The sequence below is a fragment of the Papaver somniferum genome, chromosome 8 (genome assembly GCF_003573695.1).
Source record: "Papaver somniferum cultivar HN1 chromosome 8, ASM357369v1, whole genome shotgun sequence".
Lineage (NCBI taxonomy): Eukaryota > Viridiplantae > Streptophyta > Magnoliopsida > Ranunculales > Papaveraceae > Papaver > Papaver somniferum.
The window spans coordinates 57,677,260-57,697,875 of record NC_039365.1 but is presented as its reverse complement, the minus strand read 5'-3'; positions in this window follow the sequence as shown (position 1 = coordinate 57,697,875).

Here is a 20,616-nt window from a genome sequence, read left to right as displayed (position 1 = left end):
GCAGTTAGTGGCGGAAAGAAGTAGTGGGTGTAAATTAACCCGTTTCCTTCATAGTGGGGATGTGGTTTCTAGCATTTACACATTGTTAGAGCATTGCTCGGTCGAAATCGCATGCGTTGCTATCTCAAGCATGTTTGTCAATGTTAGTGATCAAAACTATAAGTCTTGATTTCTAGTCTACTATAGCTAAGGTCTCGGACTAGGATAGAAAGTGTAGTTGAGCTCAAGAACTACATGGCAATCATCATACAAGAAGAAGGACTACTCAAGGAACCGGTGGATCTTCATCGACTAAAAGGTATGTGGAGAATTGAACTTATCTATCACTCAAAAGTCTATCTACTCTATCTTCTTCTTGAGACAAAAGTCGTTTTGCTATATAGACTTAGATTATACACATTTGGTATTTCGAGCCGAGTTTACCTCGCCTATCTATTTCTCGAAATATGTGTTGGTAAAGCTTTCGCTTTAGCCAAGTTCATCTTTACCTAGTGACGAAAGTCATATTATGTTTCAATCACTTTGAAAATTGCTCTGACGAAAAATGGTTTGTGAATAACAACTATATAACGTCCTCTGAGAACGTTTCAATGATTAAAATGAGAGTTTAGATTGTATAACCGTTGATGGATATAAGCATTGTTGTGGAAACACATATATGTATAAGTCCTATTCCTTGAACCAAAGTTTGCGAACTTTGTTGATCAAGAGAACCAGAATTGTTTGCACAGTTTGCGAACTCGGTCCGCGAACTGGCGAAAGTTCTCATCCAACAATATCTGCTGGAGTTTGAAAACTCACTCAGGAAGCTCAGTCTGCGAACTGGCGAAGTTCTCAAACCCGAGAATTTCTTCTGGAGTTTGTGAACTCCATCCGGGAACTTAAGTCCGCGAACCCAGTCCGCGATCTTGAGTAGGTTATATCTAAAAACGATTGTTCTTGAACTCATCTTTATTGATTAAGGAATGCTTTTGAAAACCGTGGATATAAAGTTCATGAATCGATTCAAGTGAATCAAATCGTTGTTGTTTCCATTGTGTCTGGTGAAGTTACATAAGATCTACGCAATCGAACAACTCTCAAACTAGTTCATTTGAGTCATTTGAACTAGTTATGGTGAAGAAGAATATGGTTGATATGAAAGTGATCATATGGCTAACCATTTGGTTAACTATTGTTGAACCAACTAATGTACAAGTTTGGGTACGGTTACACAAGCCCAGGAACATGCATTTCATTTGTGTATGACAAGCTATACTTTCGATCTAACGGTTGATAAATATTAGCTTGAATCTAAATCAGGTTTTCATCTAACGGTGAATATTGAATGCATTGTTACTAAGCTAACATTGATTGCAAATCCTGATTTGAAAGACTATATAAGGGAGAACTCTAGTAACTGGGAAAACTAATCCCCACACATTCTGTGTGATACTAGTTGTGCTAAGCTAGAGTCGATTCTCCTTTGACATCTGGTTTTCTTTTATCAAACCGGGTTAACAACTTAAAGACTTCATTAGGATTGTGAAGCCAGACCAATACTACTTTTCTTGTAGTTGTGTGATCTGATCTTGCTGTTTCTATCGTACGAGTACAATTGTAATAATTGGCTTGAGATTTCTATCTCCGATAGGCAAGATAAAAATTAATCACAAACATCTTCGTCTCATCGTTTGTGATTCCACAATATCTTTTTTCGCTGCATCGATTAAGACTATTGTGAGGTGATTGAAAATACTAGGTTGTTCTTCGGGAATATAAGTCCGGATTATCAATTGGTTCATGTTCACCTTGATTTATCAAAATACGGAACAAAACTCGTAGGTATATTCGTGGGAGACGGATTTATCTATTACCGTAGACATTTCTGTGTGATACAAATTTGTTTATTAAAGTCTTCGACTTTGGGTCGTAGCAACTCCTAGTTGTGGGTGAGACCAGCTAAGGGAATCAAGTACGTAGCATCCTGTTGGGATCAGAGACGTAGGAGCATAACGGTACCTTGGATCAGTGTGAGATTGGTTGGGGTTCAACTACAGTCCAGACTGAAGTTAATTTGGAGTAGGCTAGTGTCTGTAGCGGCTTAATACAGTGTGTGTCCAATCTTGACTAGGTTCCGGGGTTTTTCTGCATTTGCGGTTTCCTCGTTAACAAAATTCTGGTGTCTGTGTTATTTCTATTTCCGCATTATATTGTTTATCTTTACAATTGAAATAATACAGGTTGTGCGTTGTAGATCATCAATTAGAATATCCAACCTTTGGTTATTGATTTACATTGATTGATCCTTGGATATTGGTCTTTGGTACCATCCAAGTTATTCCTTGTATTTGATTAAAGACTCGCTGATTCTATTAGCTCGAGTAAATCAAATCAAGAGAGAGATATTAACTCCTCGATATACTTTAATCTAGATTGAGTCTGACTGTCTAGTTGATTCTCTAGTAAAGTATATTGGAGTTAGTCCATATAGATTGCTAAGCGAAATATTGGGTGGTGTTGTTAGACCCCCGTTTTTTCAATTGGTATCCGAGCAGGCCAACACGTTTAAGACCTTACAAGTCTGTGTTTGTAGCGATCTGACTCTATGTACAAGAGTACTATCTCTGATAAACGCGTCACCATAAATAAAAGTTTTGTCTCGTCTAATTCTATTAAAGAGAAATATTCGTCAATCTTGAATATAGACGAACCCTGTGTTCACGAGACAGACAAACATTGACATGTATTGTTCCGATTTCCCTTCAAAAGAGTCTATCTCTTTTAATGAACTGGAAACAGCTGAAGAGAGTGAATTGATTCTAAATCTTGCTAGAATCCAAGCTGATAAATTTAATCGGTTGAAACACCATGTCAATGTTCTTCTTGGTGTAATAAGAGACTGCAAATTCAAAGAAAATATTGAAGATCATTCTTCGAGTATAACTCTTGAGGCTAGCCTGAAAAAGGATGCCATGGAAATTGAACATCGCTTGATTAAACTCTCTATTCAAGGATTCTCTAAGCAGTCTGATATACCAAGTACTTCTGCCACGACTGAAATTGTTACATCTCCAGAAGTAAAGACGGAATCCCTTCAATCCAGGAAAAATGTGTTTGAAATCCCCATTAATCAAGGATGTTCCACATCACATGGAAGGAAGATATCTCCTAACGAGGTTGTTAAGACTACCTGGTCTAATCACACTTGTGATCAGAAAGTTTTTCTCTTTTGTGAAACAAAAGGTTCTGCTAAACAAAAAGGAATTTCTAAGTTGAATAAAAATTCTCTTGTTCAAATTCAATGCACCTTGGATTTAATTATCAAAGGTGTAACTGACATTCCTATGTCTAAACCAGTTGGTTTTCATACTTATCCTGTGTATGTTACCGGAAAAGTCAGTTCAAGGAATTCCTCAAATGTTTTAAAGCATAATAGAAGTCTTAACAAGAATCACCTAAGGAAATATCAAGTCGTTTCCTCTGGAAACAACGTTACCCTTGATGTGAAAGAAATTCCAGGAGAAAGAAGAAAAATTGAAGATGTGAGAAATAACCTGGTAAAGATAATTGAATGGTATAAAGATATTGTCGACAAGTTGTCATCCTCCTCAGATCAAACTTCTTCGGGTAAGAACTCAAACTATGTCTCATATTTTGATGACAGTAAGTTTATGATAATTTTTCACATCAAAAGAGATCTCTCTCTAGATTCAGAAGGAAAAAGAGACTCGATAATAAACACAATTCTTTTAATGAGCTTAAAGCTCATACTTGTGCTAATTAATCACAAGCTCATAAAAATCCTGTTGAGCAAGATGTGTAAATTTCAGGTATACTATGGCATTTTTTGTATTCTGGTTAGTTGAGCTATCTTCTTATCGTCTTTAGCTAAACTAGTGTTTGCAGACAATATTGCCTAAAAAGTATTTGTGTGTCTAGTATTGTTTCTCTCCTTGGAATTCTTTTTGCCTGCTACACTTGTGCTCTAAATTCTTCACCATGGTTATGGAATTTATTGAGCCATGTATGAGTCTCTCATATAGAAAAAGTTGTTGGTATATTCTTTGAGGGTCATGTTGTATTCGTATGTGTACACGGTTACCATCACAGGTCAACACATGTAAACCCTAAAAAATTTCTTCCCCAAGAAACCATACATACCAAACCTTTGAGTCACGTTTGCTTACTCTAGGTTATCTTATTTTGTCAAGAAATGTCTTTCTCTTCACGAGCTTGTGGTTTTGCGACAGGCTTTCTTTCCAAAAGGTATTGGTTTTGAGTCCAAAGGGAGAAAGAAAATAACCCTTGTTGAAGATGATCATCCCAAGGCTTCATGTTACTATGCCTACTCGCATGAGGATATTGAGAATGGGGATATGATATCTGATGAAGTGGTTCACGACTTTCTTAAATATTACAAGGAAGAATAACTGCAATTTGATGATACCTTGAAAAGTCTTGACGTGTTAAAAACTGAGTTGGAAAAGGTTACATCTGACCTTGGTCTCATGAAAACACAAATTAAATACCTTCTCAATGAAGACATCTTTTCTAAAGTTGCAGTAGATGCTGTCAATCACAAGCAAGAAGATCTCAAGACTCGTGAAGATTCTGAACCGTCTATATGATTGTAGTTCGTGTTCGGCCTTGGCACTGGAGTCTGTTTTTCTTAGCTTGTTGATTATGTTTTCCTAGTATATCTTATTTTCTTGTTTTATTTAGAATAATAACTAGAGTTTGGAATAGCTATTATTGTGATTACACATATCTATGTCCAACGTTTTCATCTTCTTATTTTTTAGATTTATTGGTTTAAATTCTAAATTTGTTTGGAAGAGCAGTATTAATCTTTATGGTTTTGTATATTGCAATATTGTTATGGGATATGTGTGTTTACGTCCTTGAACTTGATTGTCCCATACTTTGTCAAAAGTAAAGTCGTTCGTGAGTTGATATGTATGTATTGATGAAAGAATGAATTGACTTTTGATAAATACAAAAGTTAAGCCTATTATGTCATTTTTTGATGGAAGATAGGTTAAAATATTTTGTGTTCAAGGATTATGTCTATTGGATGTCTTTGTGAAAATGAAAATAGAATGAGTCCTTGGTTATTCCACGGTATTAGGTCGATCTCCGATCCACAATTTGTGTTCATACCGTGTTGTTCCATAAGGTGTCTTACATTGAGCTGTATCGACTGAGTCATTGTTTTGGCATAGTTGTCGTTCCATGAGATACTTTATTTCGAATATGACCAATTAAATTGATTACTCTTGTGATTAGTTTGATTGTGTATTTCGATTAAATTAGTCATGGGTTTACTTGTGATTAATTTGATTGAGTGTTTGGATATAGAAAATCATTCTTATGGTTTTTGGTGTCCAACAAAAATCCTTCTTTTCTTTTTTTGAAATTAAGGTCGCTCTTGTTGTTCTTTCGGGAATATCATTTAATGGGGAAGAGTTCTTTTGAACTTGTGCTTAATTGCCAAATCTTTATAGGGAGTGCGGATGTGGAATATTTTAGGGGTTATCTTGTATCTTAATAAACTCCTTGATGAATGCATTTAGCTTCGGCTTTATGATTGCATCTAAAGAACAAGTTGATATATGCTTTCTTTTGGTCATGAAATATGTCTTTTGAAAATTTCATTAGAATCCCGTTCTTGTACCTTTGCCACTTTTATTGAAAAAAAGGGGGAGAATTAATATGTAGTTCACACTACAAATACATATGGTTTTCATGCCATTATGTAAGGGGGAGTGGTTTCCATGTGAGATGGAGTATTGGCTAAGAGGGAGTGACATATCACCATAGTATTGTTGTTAAAGTTGTGATACAATTGAACTTTGACGCGGTGTAATGATACTATGACATCGTATAACAATGATTGAGAACTCTTGTTTTCTCGTTGTTATAGCTACGGATTTTGAACAACGATGATGTTAAACTTACAACCTTTGGGATCATTGGAGTACTTGGGAGTGACGAAGATTTCAAGTAATGTTGAAGATTAGGCATGTGGAATAGGAGCTTCAAAAATGTATTTTTTTTTGTATTCTATATGTATTAATAGTTTTGCCAATAAAATTGACAAAGGGGGAGATTGTTAGAGCATTGCTCGGTCGAACTCGCATGCGTTTCTATCTCAAGCATGTTTGTCAATGTTAGTGATCAAAACTATAAGTTTTGATTTCTAGTCTACTATAGCTAAGTTCTCGGACTAGGATAGAAAATGTAGTTGAGCTCAATAAGTCCATGGAAATCATCATACAAGACGAAGGATTACTCAAGGAACCGGTGGATCTTAATCGACTAAAAGGAATGCGGAGACTTGAACTTATCTATCACTCAAAAGTCTATCTACTCTATCTCCTATCTTGAGACAAAAGTCGTTTTGCTATATAGACTTAGATTATACACATTTGGTATTTCTTTTCGAGTTTACCTCGCCTATCTATTTATCAAAATATGTGTTGGTAAAGATTTCGCTTTAGCCAAATTCATCTTTACCTAGTGAAGAAAGTCATATTATGTTTCAATCACTTTGAAAATTGCTCTGACGAAAAATGGTTTGTGAATAACAACTATATAACATACTCTGAGAATGTTTCAATGATTGAAATGAGAGTTTAGATTGTATAACCATTGATGGATATAAGCATTATTGTGGAAACACATATATGTATAAGTCCTATTCCTTGAACCAAAGTTTGCGAACTTTGTTGATCAAGAGAACCGAAATTGTTTGCACAGTTTTCGAACTCAGTCCGCGAACTGGCGGAAGTTCTCATCCGAGAATATCTGCTGGAGTTTGAAAACTCACTCAGGAAGCTCAGTTCGTGAACTGGCGGAGTTCTCAAACCAGAGAATTTCGGCTGGAGTTTGTGAACTCCATCCGGGAACTTAAGTCCGCGAACTTGAGTAGGTTATATCTAAAAACAATTGTTCTTGAACTCATCTTTATTGATTAAGCAATGCTTTTGCAAACCGTGGATATAAAGTTCATGAAACGATTCGAGTGAATCAAATCGTTTTTGTTTCGATTGTGTCTTGTGAAGTTACATAAGATCTAAGCAATTGAAAAACTCTCTTACTAGTTCATTTGAACTAGTTATGGTGAAGAAGTGGTTTATGAAATTGATCATATGGCTAACCATTTGGTTAACTATTGTTGAACCAACTAATGTATAAGTTTGGGTACGGTTACACAAGCCCAGGAACGTGCATTTTATTTGTGTATGACAATCTATGTTTTCGATCTAACGGTTGATAAATATTATCTTGAATCTAAATCAGGTTTTCATCTAACGGTGAATATTGAATGCTTTGTTACTAAGCTAACATTGATTGCAAACCCTGATTTGAAAGGCTATATAAGGGAGAACTCTAGCAACTGGGAAACTAATCCTCATAAATTCTGTGTGATACTAGTTGTGCTAGGTTAGAGTTGATTCTCCTTTAACCTCTGGTTTTCTTTTCTCGAACCGGGTTAACGACTTAAAGACTTTATTGGGATTGTGAAGCCAGACCGATACTACTTTTCTTGTAGTTGTGTGATCTGACTTGCTGTTTCTATCGTACGAGTACAATTTCAATAATTGGCTTCGGATTTCTATCTCCGATAGGCAAGATAAAAAGTAATCACAAACATCTTTGTCTCATCGTTTGTGATTCCACAATATCTTTTTTCGCTGCGTCGATTAAGACTATTGTGAGGTGATTGAAAATACTAGGCTGTTCTTCGGGAATATAAGTCTGTATTATCAATTGGTTCATGTTGACCTTGATTTATCAAAATACGGAACAAAACTCGTAGGTATATTCGTGGGTGACGGATTTATCTATTACCGTAGACTTTTCTGTGTGATACAAATTTGTTTATTAAAGTCTTCGACTTTAGGTCGTAGCAACTCCTAGTTGTGGGTGAGATCAGCTAAGGGAATCAAGTATGTAGCATCATGCTGGGATAAGAGACGTATGAGCATAACTGTACCTTGGATCAGTGTGAGATTGGTTGGGGTTCAACTACAGTCCAGACCGAAGTTAATTTGGAGTAGGCTAGTGTTTGTAGCGGCTTAATACAGTGTGTGTTCAATCTGGACTAGGTCCCGGGGTTTTTCTGCATTTGCGGTTTCCTCGTTAACAAAATTCTGGTGTCTGTGTTATTTCTATTTCCGCATTATATTGTTTATCTTTATAATTGAAATAATACAGGTTGTGCGTTGTAGATCATCAATTAGAATATCCAACCTTTGGTTGTTGATTTACAGTGATTGATCCTTGGATATTGGTCTTTGGTACCATCCAAGTTATTCCTTGTATTTGATTAAAGACTCGCTGATTCTATTAGCTCGAGTAAATTAAATCAAGAGAGAGATATTAACTCCTCGATATACTTTAATCTAGATTGAGTCTGACTGTCTAGTTGATTCTCTAGTAAAGTATATTGGAGTTAGTCCATACAGATTGCTAAGCGAAATATTGGGTGGTGTTGTTAGACCCCCCGCCTTTTCAATTGGTATCAGAGCAGGCAAACACGTTTAAGACCTTACAAGTCTATGTTTGTAGCGATCTGACTCTATGGACAAGAGTTTTATCTCTGATAAACGCGTCACCATAAATAAAAGTTTTGTCTCGTCTAATCTATTAAAGAGAAAGATTCGTGAATCTTGAATATAGACGAACCCTGTGTTCTGACGAGACAGACAAACATTGACATGTGTTGTTCCGATTTCCCTTCAAAATAGTCTATCTCTTTTAATGAATGGGAACCAGCTGAAGAGAGTGAATTGATTCTAAATATTGCTAGAATCCAAGCTGATAGATTTAATCGGTTGAAACACCATTTCCATGTTCTTCTTGGTGTAATAAGAGACTACAAATTCAAAGAAAATACTGAATATCATTCTTCGCATATGACTCTTGAGGCTAGACTGAAAAAGGATGTCGTGGAAATTGAACATCGCTCGAGTAAACTCTCTATCCAAGGATGCTCTAAGCAGTCTAATATACTAAGTACTTATGCCACGACTGGAATTATTACATCTCTAGAAGTAAAACCGGAATCCCTTCCATCCAGGAAAAATGTGTTTGAAATCCCCATTAATCAAGGATGTTCCACATCACATGGAAGGAAGATATCTCCTAACGAGGTTGTTAAGACTACCTTGTCTAATCACACTTGTGATCAGAAAGTTTGTCTCTTTTGTGAAACAAAAGGTTGTGCTAAACAAAAAGAAATTTATAAGTTGAATAAAAATTCTCTTGTTCAACTTCAACGCACCCTGGATTTAATTCTCAAAGGTGTAACTGACATTCATATGTCTAACCCAGTTGGTTTTCATACTTATCATGTGTATTCAACCAAACTTGAGATACCAACGCTTGGTGGGTTCAACCGAGCAGTGCTCTAACATAATAACTTTGTATGTTCTTCTTTGATAAGAAAATATTTTTATACGCCTTTGGTAGCTATTCTTGGTGTAAATCCGGGCGAAAAAAATTGATTCTACCCTCTAGGACAAATCATCTTATATGTGCATCACGAGTTTGCCTTGATGCCTAGGAAACTTCTTATGAGTATTTATTCTTGTTTTTGAGAAGGATTACTAGAGTTTGGAATAGCAATTATTGTGATTACACGTAGCTATTGCCAAATGTTTTCATCTTCAATGTTTTTAGATTTATTTATTTAAATTCTAAGTTATTTGGAAGATGATTTTTGCAATTTTAATCTTTATGATTTTATATATTGCAAATTGTTATGGGATATGTTGTTTACGTCCGTGAACCTGTGACTGTCCCATACTTGTTCAAAAGTTATCTCTATTATGTCGATATGAATGTATTGATAAAAGATAGAATGAACTTTTGACTTACAAAAGTTAAAGCCTTTTATGTCATTATTTGATGGAAGAAAGAAATAAACTTTTATTTACAAGGATTATGTCTATTGTATGTCATTGTGCAAATAGTGATGGTAAATAGAATGAATCCTTGTGTATTCCCAAGTATTGGTCGATCTCCGATCCACATCTTTGTGCACATACTATGTTGCTCCGTAAGTTCTCTTATGTCGAGCATGACCAATTGATTTGATCATTTTTGTGGTTGATTCAATTAAGATCTTTGGATACAAATTCATGTTTTCATGTGATTTGGTTATGTCCAAAGAAATCCTTCTTTTCTTGTAAAAGCAAGGTCGCCTTTGTTGTTCTTTGGGGAATGACATTATATGGGGGAGAGTTCTTTTTGAACTTGTGCTTAATTGCCAAATCTTTGTGGGGAGTGCGGATATGGAATATCATATGGGTTATCTTGTATCTTTATAAACTCCTTGATGAATGCATTTTGCTTCGGCTTTATGATTACATCTGAATAAGTTGGTATGTTATTTTCTTTTGGTCATGAAGTATCTCTATGAAAATTTCATGAGGATCCCACTAGTTTCCGTACCTTTGCCAATTTATATTGACAAAAAGTGGGAGAATTAATGTGTAGTTTCATACTACAAATACATATGGTTTACGGATCATTATGTAAGGGGGAGTGGTTTTCATGTCGAGATGAAGTATTGACTAAGGGGGAGTGCTACATATAACCATAGTATTGTTGTCAAAGTTGTGATACAATTGAACTTTGATGCCGTGTAATAATACTATGACACTGTATAACAATGATGAGAGCATTTGTTTTCTCATTGTTATCGCTATGGATCTTTAACAACTATGATGCTGAGTTGAACACGTTTAGAATCATGGAGTACTTGGAAGTGACGAAATTTTCGAGCCGTGTTGAAGATGCCAAGGATATCAAGCATTTGGATGAGAAGATACAAATTTTTATTTATTTTGTAATCCATGTGTACTGATAGTTTTGTCACTAAAATTAACAAAGGGGGAGATTGTTAGAGCACTTCTCAGTCGAACTCGCATGCGTTGTTATCTCAAGCATGTTTGTCAATGTTAGTGATCAAAACTATAAGTCTTGATTTCTAGCTTATTTATTGATGTCTCGGACTAGGACATAGATTGTGTAGTTGAGCTTAGTTTTCACGGCGTTCATCATTTGAGGACGAAGAACTACTAAGGGGATCTTGTGGAACTTCATCGACAAAAGTTATGTGGAGACTTAAACTCATCTATTACTTGGAAAGTCTATTTCTACTCTATCTCCTATATTGAGACATAAGTCGTATTACGATATAATTTTCTATATACACATTTGAGATTTCGAGCTGAGTTTATCTCGCTTACATATTTCTCGAAATATATGTTGGCAAGCTTTCGCTTCGACCAAGTTCATCTTATATCATGTGAAAATTTCCGAAGTAACATCTTACATGGCTTGTGTGATACAATCATTTGGTGTTGTCTTGGAATGTTTTGTAATGATTATTTCAATAACTTGAAAATTGTTTTGATGCTAATAGTGTGTGAAAATGGCTATTGTCATCATCTAAGAAAGTTTCAATGATTGAAATAAGAGCTTAGAACACTTAACCATTATTGGATATGTCGTATTGTGCACTCTTGCACATATGTAATCCATGTCCAGGAAGCATAGTATGCGCACCCGTTTGCGTACCTGTTGGTTTGAGAAATCCGGGAACCTAAGTATGCGTACCCGTTTGCGTACTGGCGTACAAGTTTATGTCCGAGAATTTCTGCTGGGATTTGAACTTTGTGTACCCGTTTGTGTACTGGCATAACTCAATCTTAGTCCGGGTATTTCAAGTATGCGTACCCGTTTGCATACTTGAAGGTTAAAGTTCTAAAATCGGTTTTAAACATCATCATAAACATTTATATAATAAGGAATGCAATCTTTGCAAACTGTGGCTATAATGTTCATGATTGATTCGAGTGAATCAAACCGATTTGCTTCAATTTTGTTCTTGTATAATTCTATGAGAATATAGCAAATGAACAACTCTTTAACTAGTTTCATTTGAGCCATTTGAACTAGTTATGGTTAAAGATGAATAAGGTTGATATGAGAGGAATCATATGGCTAACCTCGGTTAACTATTTGTGAACAAACATGGGGTACACGTCTAGGTACGGTTACATAAACCTAAATGAGGGTACATTTCATTTGTGTGTAACAAGCTAAGTTAGATCTAACAGTTGAAAGATATTAGCTTGGTTGAATCAGGTTTTTCATATAACGGTGAATATTGAATGCTTTGTTACCAAGGTAACTTGGATTACAAACCCTAATTTGAAAAACTACATAAAGGAGAATATAGCAACTGGGAAACCTAATACCCACACCTCTTGTGTGTTACTAGTTGCATAAACTAGAGTCAATTCTCCTTTAACCTTAGGTTTCTATCGAGACCCTGTAGGTTAACGACTTCAAAGACTTCATTGGGACTGTGAAGCCAGACCCAACTATTTTCTTTGAAGTTGCGTGTTCTGATCTTGCAAGATTCTATCATATTGAGTACAATTGAAATAATTGACTCGAGATTAATTTCTCCGATAGACAAAATAAAAGTAATCACAAACATCTTCGTCTCATCGTTTGTGATTCCACAATATCTTGTTTCGCTAGACGATTAAGATTATTGTGAGGTGATTGATAATACTAGGTTTTCTTCAGGAATATAAGTCCGGTTTATCAATTGGTTCATGTTCACCTTGATTTATCAAAGGACGGAACAAAAACTCTTGGGTATTTCTGTGGGAGAATATTTATTCAATCTATAGACTTTTCTGTGTGAGACAAATTTGTTTATCAAGTCTTCGAATTTGGGTCGTAACAACTCTTGGTTGTGGGTGAGATCAACTAAGGGATCAAGTACGTAGTATCCTGCTGGGATAAAAGACGTAAGGAATGCAATTGTACCTTGAATCAGTGTGAGATTGATTAGGGTTCAACTACAGTCCAGTTCGAAGTTAATTGATAGTAGGCTAGAGTCTGTAACGGCATTATACAGTGTGGTGTTCAATCTGGACTAGGTCCCGGGATTTTTCTGCATTTGCGGTTTCCTCGTTAACAAAATTCTGGTGTCTGTGTTATTTCTCTTCCGCACTATATTTTGTTATATAATTGAAATATCACAGGTTGTGCGTTAAGATCAATCGATTAGAATATCCAACCTTTGGTTGTTGATTTACATTGATTGACACTTGAACATTGGTCTTTGGTACCGTATCTCCTCTAGCTCATTTAGTTGTAACTTCCTTTGCTTCCCCGTATCATACTCCATGTTGCATTTCTTAATCGCCAATAAGCCTTATGTTCAAGTTCAACCGGAAGATGACAAGCTTTGCCATAAACCAATCGATATGGAGACATACCAATTGGTATCTTGTACGCCGTTCTATACGCCCAAAGTGCATCATTGAGCTTAAAGCTCCAATCTTTCCTTGTTGTATTCACCGTTTTCTCAAGAATGAACTTGATCTCACGGTTTGAAATTTCTGCTTGTCCACTAGTTTGCGGATGGTAAGGCGTACCAATCTTGTGTGTAACGTTTTACTTCTTGAGGAGAGCGTGGAAAGACTTCTTTAAATGTGAGCCTCCATCGCTTATCACCACTCTAGGTGTATCGTTCCTAGTGAATATATTTTCTCTTACAAAATCACAAACAACTTGAGAATCATTAGTTTTGGTGGCTTTTGCTTCCACCCATTTCGAAATATAATCCACCGCAAGAAGTATATAAAATTTTCCATTTGAATTGACAAAAGGACCCATAAAATCGATACCCCACACATCAAAAATCTCAACGGAGAGAATTGGTGTGAGTGGCATTTGATTTCGAGCACCTAGATTGCCCATTCTTTGACATCTATCAGAGAATTTACAAAAAATATATGCATCTTCAAACAAGGTGTGCCAATAAAATCCACTTTCGAGAACTTTGAGAGCGGTACGTTTAGAACCAAAATGGCCACCACAAGCAAGAGTGTGACAAAATGAGAGAACAGAATGAAATTAGGAGTTAGGTACAGACCTTCGTATTATTTGATCAATGCCATATTTCCACAAATATGGTTCATCCCACACATATTGCTTGAATATCTTCTTAAGTTTCATCTTTTGGAAGTTAGACATTGTACTAGGTACCTTCCTTATCACCAAATTCACTATATCCGCGTACCAAGGTGTTGATTCTTCCAAGGAGAAAAGTTGTTCATCCGGAAAGCGGTCTTGTAATGGAAGTTCTTATTTAGACATAACAAGTCTACTTAGATGATCTGCAACGACATTCTACACACCTTTCTTGTCTCGAATTTTTATGTCAAACTCTTGTAGCAATAGGATCCTCCGGATTAGTCTTGGCTTAGCTTCTTTCTTCTTCATTAAGTGTCTTACTGCGGCATGATCAGAATACACAAGTATGATCGAATTTTTTCTAATACAAAAACTATAGCCAATTACTCCTTCTCCATGTTATAATAGTTGATTTTTGAATCATTGAGGGTCCTAGATGCATAATAGATAATATGGGACAACTTGTCCACTCTTTGACCCAAAACTGATCCAACCACATAATCACTAGCATCACACATTAATTCAAATGAAAGATTCCAATCCGGTGACTTGATAATCAGTGCACTTGTCAACATCGCCTTAAATTTATCAAAGGCATCCTTGCATTCCTTGTTGAAGTCAAAAGGTACCTCCTTTTGTAGTAACTTGCACATCGTCATAGAGATTTTAGAGAAATCCTTGATAAACCGCCTATAGAAACCTGCATGACCAAGAAATGAAGGAATTTCCCTCACCGAAATGGGATATTGTAAGTTCCTTATCAAATCTATCTTTGACTTGTCCACTTCGATCCCTTGAGAGGACACAATGTGACCAAGTACTATGCCGTGGCTTACCATAAAGTGGCATTTCTCCCAATTAAGGACAAGGTTTGTGTCTATGCATTGTTTAAGAACTAATTCAAGGTTGTCTAAACAACTATCAAAAGAATTTCCATAAACACTAAAATCATCCATAAATAACTCAATGATGCTCTCCACATAATCTAAGAATATACTTACCATGCATCTTTGGAAAGTAGCCGGTGCATTTCAAAGACCAAACAAAATTCGTCTATATGCAAAAGTTCCAAACAGACAAGTGAAAGTGGTCTTCTCTTAGTCCTTCAGGGCAATGACAATTTGGTTGTAACCCGAATACCCGTCCAAGAAACAATAATGAGAATGTCCCGCTAACCGCTACAACATTTGATCAATGAAAGGTAAAGGAAAGTGATCCTTTCGGGTTGCGGAATTAAGCTTCCTACAGTCAATGCACACTCTCCAACCAGTTTGAACTCTTGTAGGAACAAGTTCATCGTCTTGATTTCTAACAACCGTAACACCAGACTTCTTTGGTACCACTTGTACCGGACTAACCCACTTGCTATCGTCAATTGAGTAGATTACCCTCACACTTAGCAATTTTAGTATCTCTTTCTTCACAACCTCCATCATGGGAGGATTAAGCCTACGTTGAGCATCATGTACCGGCTTCACATTCTCTTCCATTAGAATCCTATGCATGCATATGGATGGACTAATGCCTTTGATGTCCGCAATTTTCCACCCAATGGTCGTTTTGTGCTCTTTAAAGACTCTAAGAAAAGGGTCTTCTTGTACCGGTGTAAGGTTCTTTGCAGTAATCACCGGAAGCTCCTCTCAGTCTCCCAAGAAAGCATACTTTAAATGGTCCAAAAGTGGCTTCAATTCTAGCTTAGACGCCTTCACAACAGATGGTACAAGTAATTCATCATTGAAGGGTAAAGAAATATAAGACACATTACCCATTTTAGCTTCTTGTAATGCCGTCAAGGCACCACACATCTCCACCAATTCCTTGGATATTTCAACATCTAAGTTAGGAAAGTCGTGGATGTCCAATTCAATGCTCTTTTTCAACACTACACCAAGTTCGTCCTCTTGGATCGATTCCACCATTTGTTGTGCTAATGAACCAACCACATCAATGGAGCAAACAGTATGCACATCACTTGGGTAGCGCATGGCTTGAAATATATTGAAGTGTATTATCTCTTTGTCAAATTCCATAGTAAGTGTACCCTTGTCAACGTCAATCTTCGTCTTTGCGGTCTTCATAAATGGCCTCCCAAGAAGTAGAGAAGAAGATGACCGATTCTCATTGTTGTCCATATCCACCATAAAGAAATCAACCGGAAAAATAAGCTCATTTACTTGCACTAGCACGTCTTCAATAAGTCCCTTAGGATATATGTTATATTTGTTTGCTAATTGAATAATAACTCGTGTCTCTTTCAACGGTCCAAGATTCAAGGAGTCATATATATCGGCCGACATCACACTAATGGAAGCTCACAAGTCAAGTGAAGCATGTTCAAACCTTTTCGTACCAATAGTAATTGGCACTGTGAAACCACCGGGATCTGTGCACTTTGTAGGTATCTTCTTCAATAACATAGCCGACGCACTCTCGCCAACTTTAGTAATTTCATTATCAAGCAACCTATCCTTCTTTATGCACAATTCCTTCATAAACTTAGCATACCTTGGTATTGTCTTGATGGCCTCTATGAATGGGATGTTGATTTCTATCTTCTTGAAGATATCCATGAGTAGGGCTGTCAATGGATAAATATCCGCCGGATATGGCCATACCGATAAGGTTAAGGGTTAGCGGATATCCGATATCCGATAATATCCGGCGGAACCAAAAAATCCAATTCGATAAGGTTAAGGTTAATCTATCGGATATCAGATATTTATCCATTAAAATCTGGTCATCGGCGGCAACGAGTTGACTCGTCGGAGTAGAAAATCCGACAGAGTTTCCTCTGTTTCTTTGACATTTCCAGGCCAATTTCAGGCCATTCTTCTCTGCTTCATACCTGTTAAGAACCTAGCATAATCTAACATTCACAATTCATTTCATTCATCAGTTGCAACATCACAGCACCATCATTCATCTGAGATCAACTTCAACTTGAACATAACACCGCTGGATCAACCACATACCGATTTTGAACTTCACCCAATGTGACAAACCCATCTTCTAATTATGCTTCAATAGATCAACCATCATCAGTTCTTCATACCATTTTCCTGTAATTCTTCTTTGTACCCATCTGAGATGGAATTGAACAGCATCAACGTCTCATTCGAACCCAGAAAGCAGCACCAACTAATCTTTATTCTTAAAATTTGGACTCAAACACCTCCATAATTTCAATCAATTGCTACCACCATCTTCACTATCCACTCATCTCAAAACCCATTTTCCTATCACAGCAACAAACTACAATTATTGCACTCACAACAACAATTCTCAGTCGAGCTTGACATCAACAACCACCATTTTCTTCTGTCTTTCTTTCTATCCATGTAGGCTCAACTGAACAGCACCATCAACCATCGATCTGTTGATTTCCATCTTGTCAGCCTTGAACTGAATTGAAATCTGAACATCACCCATTCACTATCACATCATCATTTATAGATATAACTCACGAGTTACTGGTAACCCATTCATTATCACATCACCCATTTATAATCTCTCGTTCTCTTTCTGTTAAGAATGGAAAGAAAAAAATGTTGAAGAGACCAAAGACAGAAAAGTAATTCTTGACATGACATCTAATACTTGGGGGTTAGAAATTACAAGTACACCCCTAGGCTATCAGATGTCGGATATTTACCTAACATAATGACCCCCATCCGATTCCGATAGGTTTAAGAGGGAAAACCCGATAATATATCCGGTTCTGATATCCGATATATCATATTAAATCCTATAGGAAGTCGAATTTTCGGAAACGGATGTCGGGTTTCGGAAGTCCATTGCCAGCCCTATCCATGAGTGGCGTTGCTTGAGATTATTTCTTGGAATTAGAAAAACGACTAGGAAAAGGAGGCGGAGTGGTGAAAGTAGGAACCAGTTTCTTGGATTGGTCGGTTGGTGTTGAATTCTCCTTTAGTGCGGCTTCCTCCCTGTCTTTGACTAACTCTTCACTAGCTTCTTCATGATGACCCGGGCTCTCCACTTGTCTTCCACTTCTTAAAGTAACTTCATTGACATTCTCTCTTGGATTCACAAATGGTTGTGAAGGAATATTTGTGGATACTTGAGCTTTCATTAGGTTCATATCGTTTGCCAATTGTCCCACTTGAGTTTGTAAATCCTTAATGGACGAATCGGTCTTTTGTTGGTTTTGTTGAATAGCGATAAGTTTATCATCAATCGAAGATTCTTGTTGTGCTTATTTCAACTGTTGTTGAGGTTGAAAGCGTGATTGTTGGAAACCACCTTGTTGCTCATATGGATTAGGAATCGCCGCTTGATTCTTTGCATAACTAAAGTTAGGATGATCCTTCCAACCGGGATTGTAAGTATTTGAGTATGGATCATACCTTGGCCTTTGATTTGGAAACAAAGCATTTACTTGTTCGGTCTTATCATCCGGAATAATCACGGCGGCCATTCGTTGCACTACCCTTTCTATGTTGCTTAACCGTTGAGCCGATTGTGAAGATTCCTCCATCTCACTAACCCTTCAAATATTTGAATCATGTCTTATATAAAATTGTTGTGCATTTGCATCCATACTCTCAATCAAACTAGTTGCTAGCGAAAGCGCCTTCTCAGTAAGTGAACCACCTGCAGCTGCATCAATCAAGTTAAGTTGATCCGGAAGTAATCCTTCATAAAAATATTGAATAATGAGTGTTGGTGATATGTTGTGGTGTGGGAAGCTTGCTAACAACTTCTTGTACCGCTTCCAATAATCACAGAGTGATTCCCAGGAAATTTGTAGAACACTACTAATATCTTTGCGAGCAATAGCCGCCTCGGAAGCTGGAAAATACTTCTATAGGAATAGCTTTTTCTTCTCGGTCCATGTTGTAATGCTCCCTGGGGGTAAATAATACAACCGTTCTTCAGCTGAGTCTTGTAAGGAGAATGGAAAGTCTTGTAACATAGCCCTATCCCTATCTTCGACACCTTGCCTAAGACTTGTCATCTTGTTTTGAAATACTTGAAGATGGCGATTTGGATATTCGCCGGGAAGTCCCTTGACTTCGGTAAGTGGTGAATAAGACTCGACTTCATCTCCACTGGGTCAGTTATTGTGATACTCCATGGTTGTGAATCCAAATTCGTAGAAATTAACTCTCCCAACTTCTTCTCCGCAAGTGGAGGTGGAGGAGGATTTGCACCATCGTTCACCATTGTTAATGTAGAAGGTTCTTCTTGCTGGTTCTGAGGTACTTGTAGTATGGTTCCCTTACGAGTTGTAATCCCACAACGCTGGTAATCCCACTGTTTGGGTGCCAGAGATTAAGTACCTGAAAACAAGATTCTCAAAAACCAAGTTAGAAACGATAATAGAATCTAACAAAACAAGAATAAAGCAAAAAGTAAATAAAAACAACTAAAATCGTTCGCTGCTCCCCGATAGCGGCGCCAAAATTTGATGCATGTCGTAAACACAACTAATTAATTAATATTTTACTACCTAATTAAAAATTAATAGTGCAGTCAAGTTCATTCCCACGAGGAGCAAGAGGTTTTAGTTGTAAGATTGTCACGAAAAGGGGGGTTTTCTTGTTTTAAGTTTGCAAAAAGAAAGTAAACAAAGTAATCAAAAGTGTAAATTGAAATCAATAAGGGAGATTATATCAAGGAATCGTTCTTCGTTGCAAAACAATGATTTAAGTTATGTTCTTGTCTACTTTTAATTAGTCACAAATATTCATCAACCGTAGGTTAACAGGTTCGCTTAGGTAACCCCAAAATTCCTCTTTTCACTGAGTAACAGGTACGCTTAGTTATCCGATTCTATTCTAAATAAAACCACCTTGAGGTTCGCTTACAAGATGTAATTCAATGAACGCATTAAGATTTATGAATTTAGGTTTGATACTAGTAGTTAAACTCGGTTCGTTCGGTACACTTTCTAGCGTTTTTCTACACACAATTGCTCCACGGAATCCCTCCGCAAGATCTTGTGTTTTCTACTTGTGTAGTGAATTATTCTACAATTACGTATATCCTAATCATCACTAGATTTAGATCAATCAACAAATCAATTTAGTTGGACACCTAAACAATCTATCAATCAAGCATAAACATTAACATTAGTAAAAACAAACGAAAATCATGTGAAAAACTTAGAAGCAGATTTAAAACAAAAACTCAAATCATGTTAGGAATTCATCCTCAATCAATAAGAAAATTATCTACTCATGTTTTTGAAATTCACACCAATAATTAAAATAAGAATTTTGAAGTTCACACAAATAATTAAAAGAAGAAAAGATGTGAAAAGCAAGCAAAACAAAAGTGTTGTGTGTGTAGAGGTGTATAAAAAGTATGTAGGTCTAGAGAAAAGTAGAGAACTTCTCCAATTATAGGCTTCAATATGCTTGCAATTTTCTTAGGATTAGGATCATTTTCCCATTCAATCTCCAACTCCTTGTCTTTGTAAAATTCCTCCACTTCTCTTCCAAATTCAATCTCAAGTCAAATTCCACATCCAATTCCAAATCCAAGTCTTCACACCCCATGAGAAAATCTCACACAAAATTCTGTTATTTTGGATCGCCGGAAAATCACTGGTTTCACCGGAATCCGTCCAGAAAGCTCTCTGTTGGTCATCTGAATTCT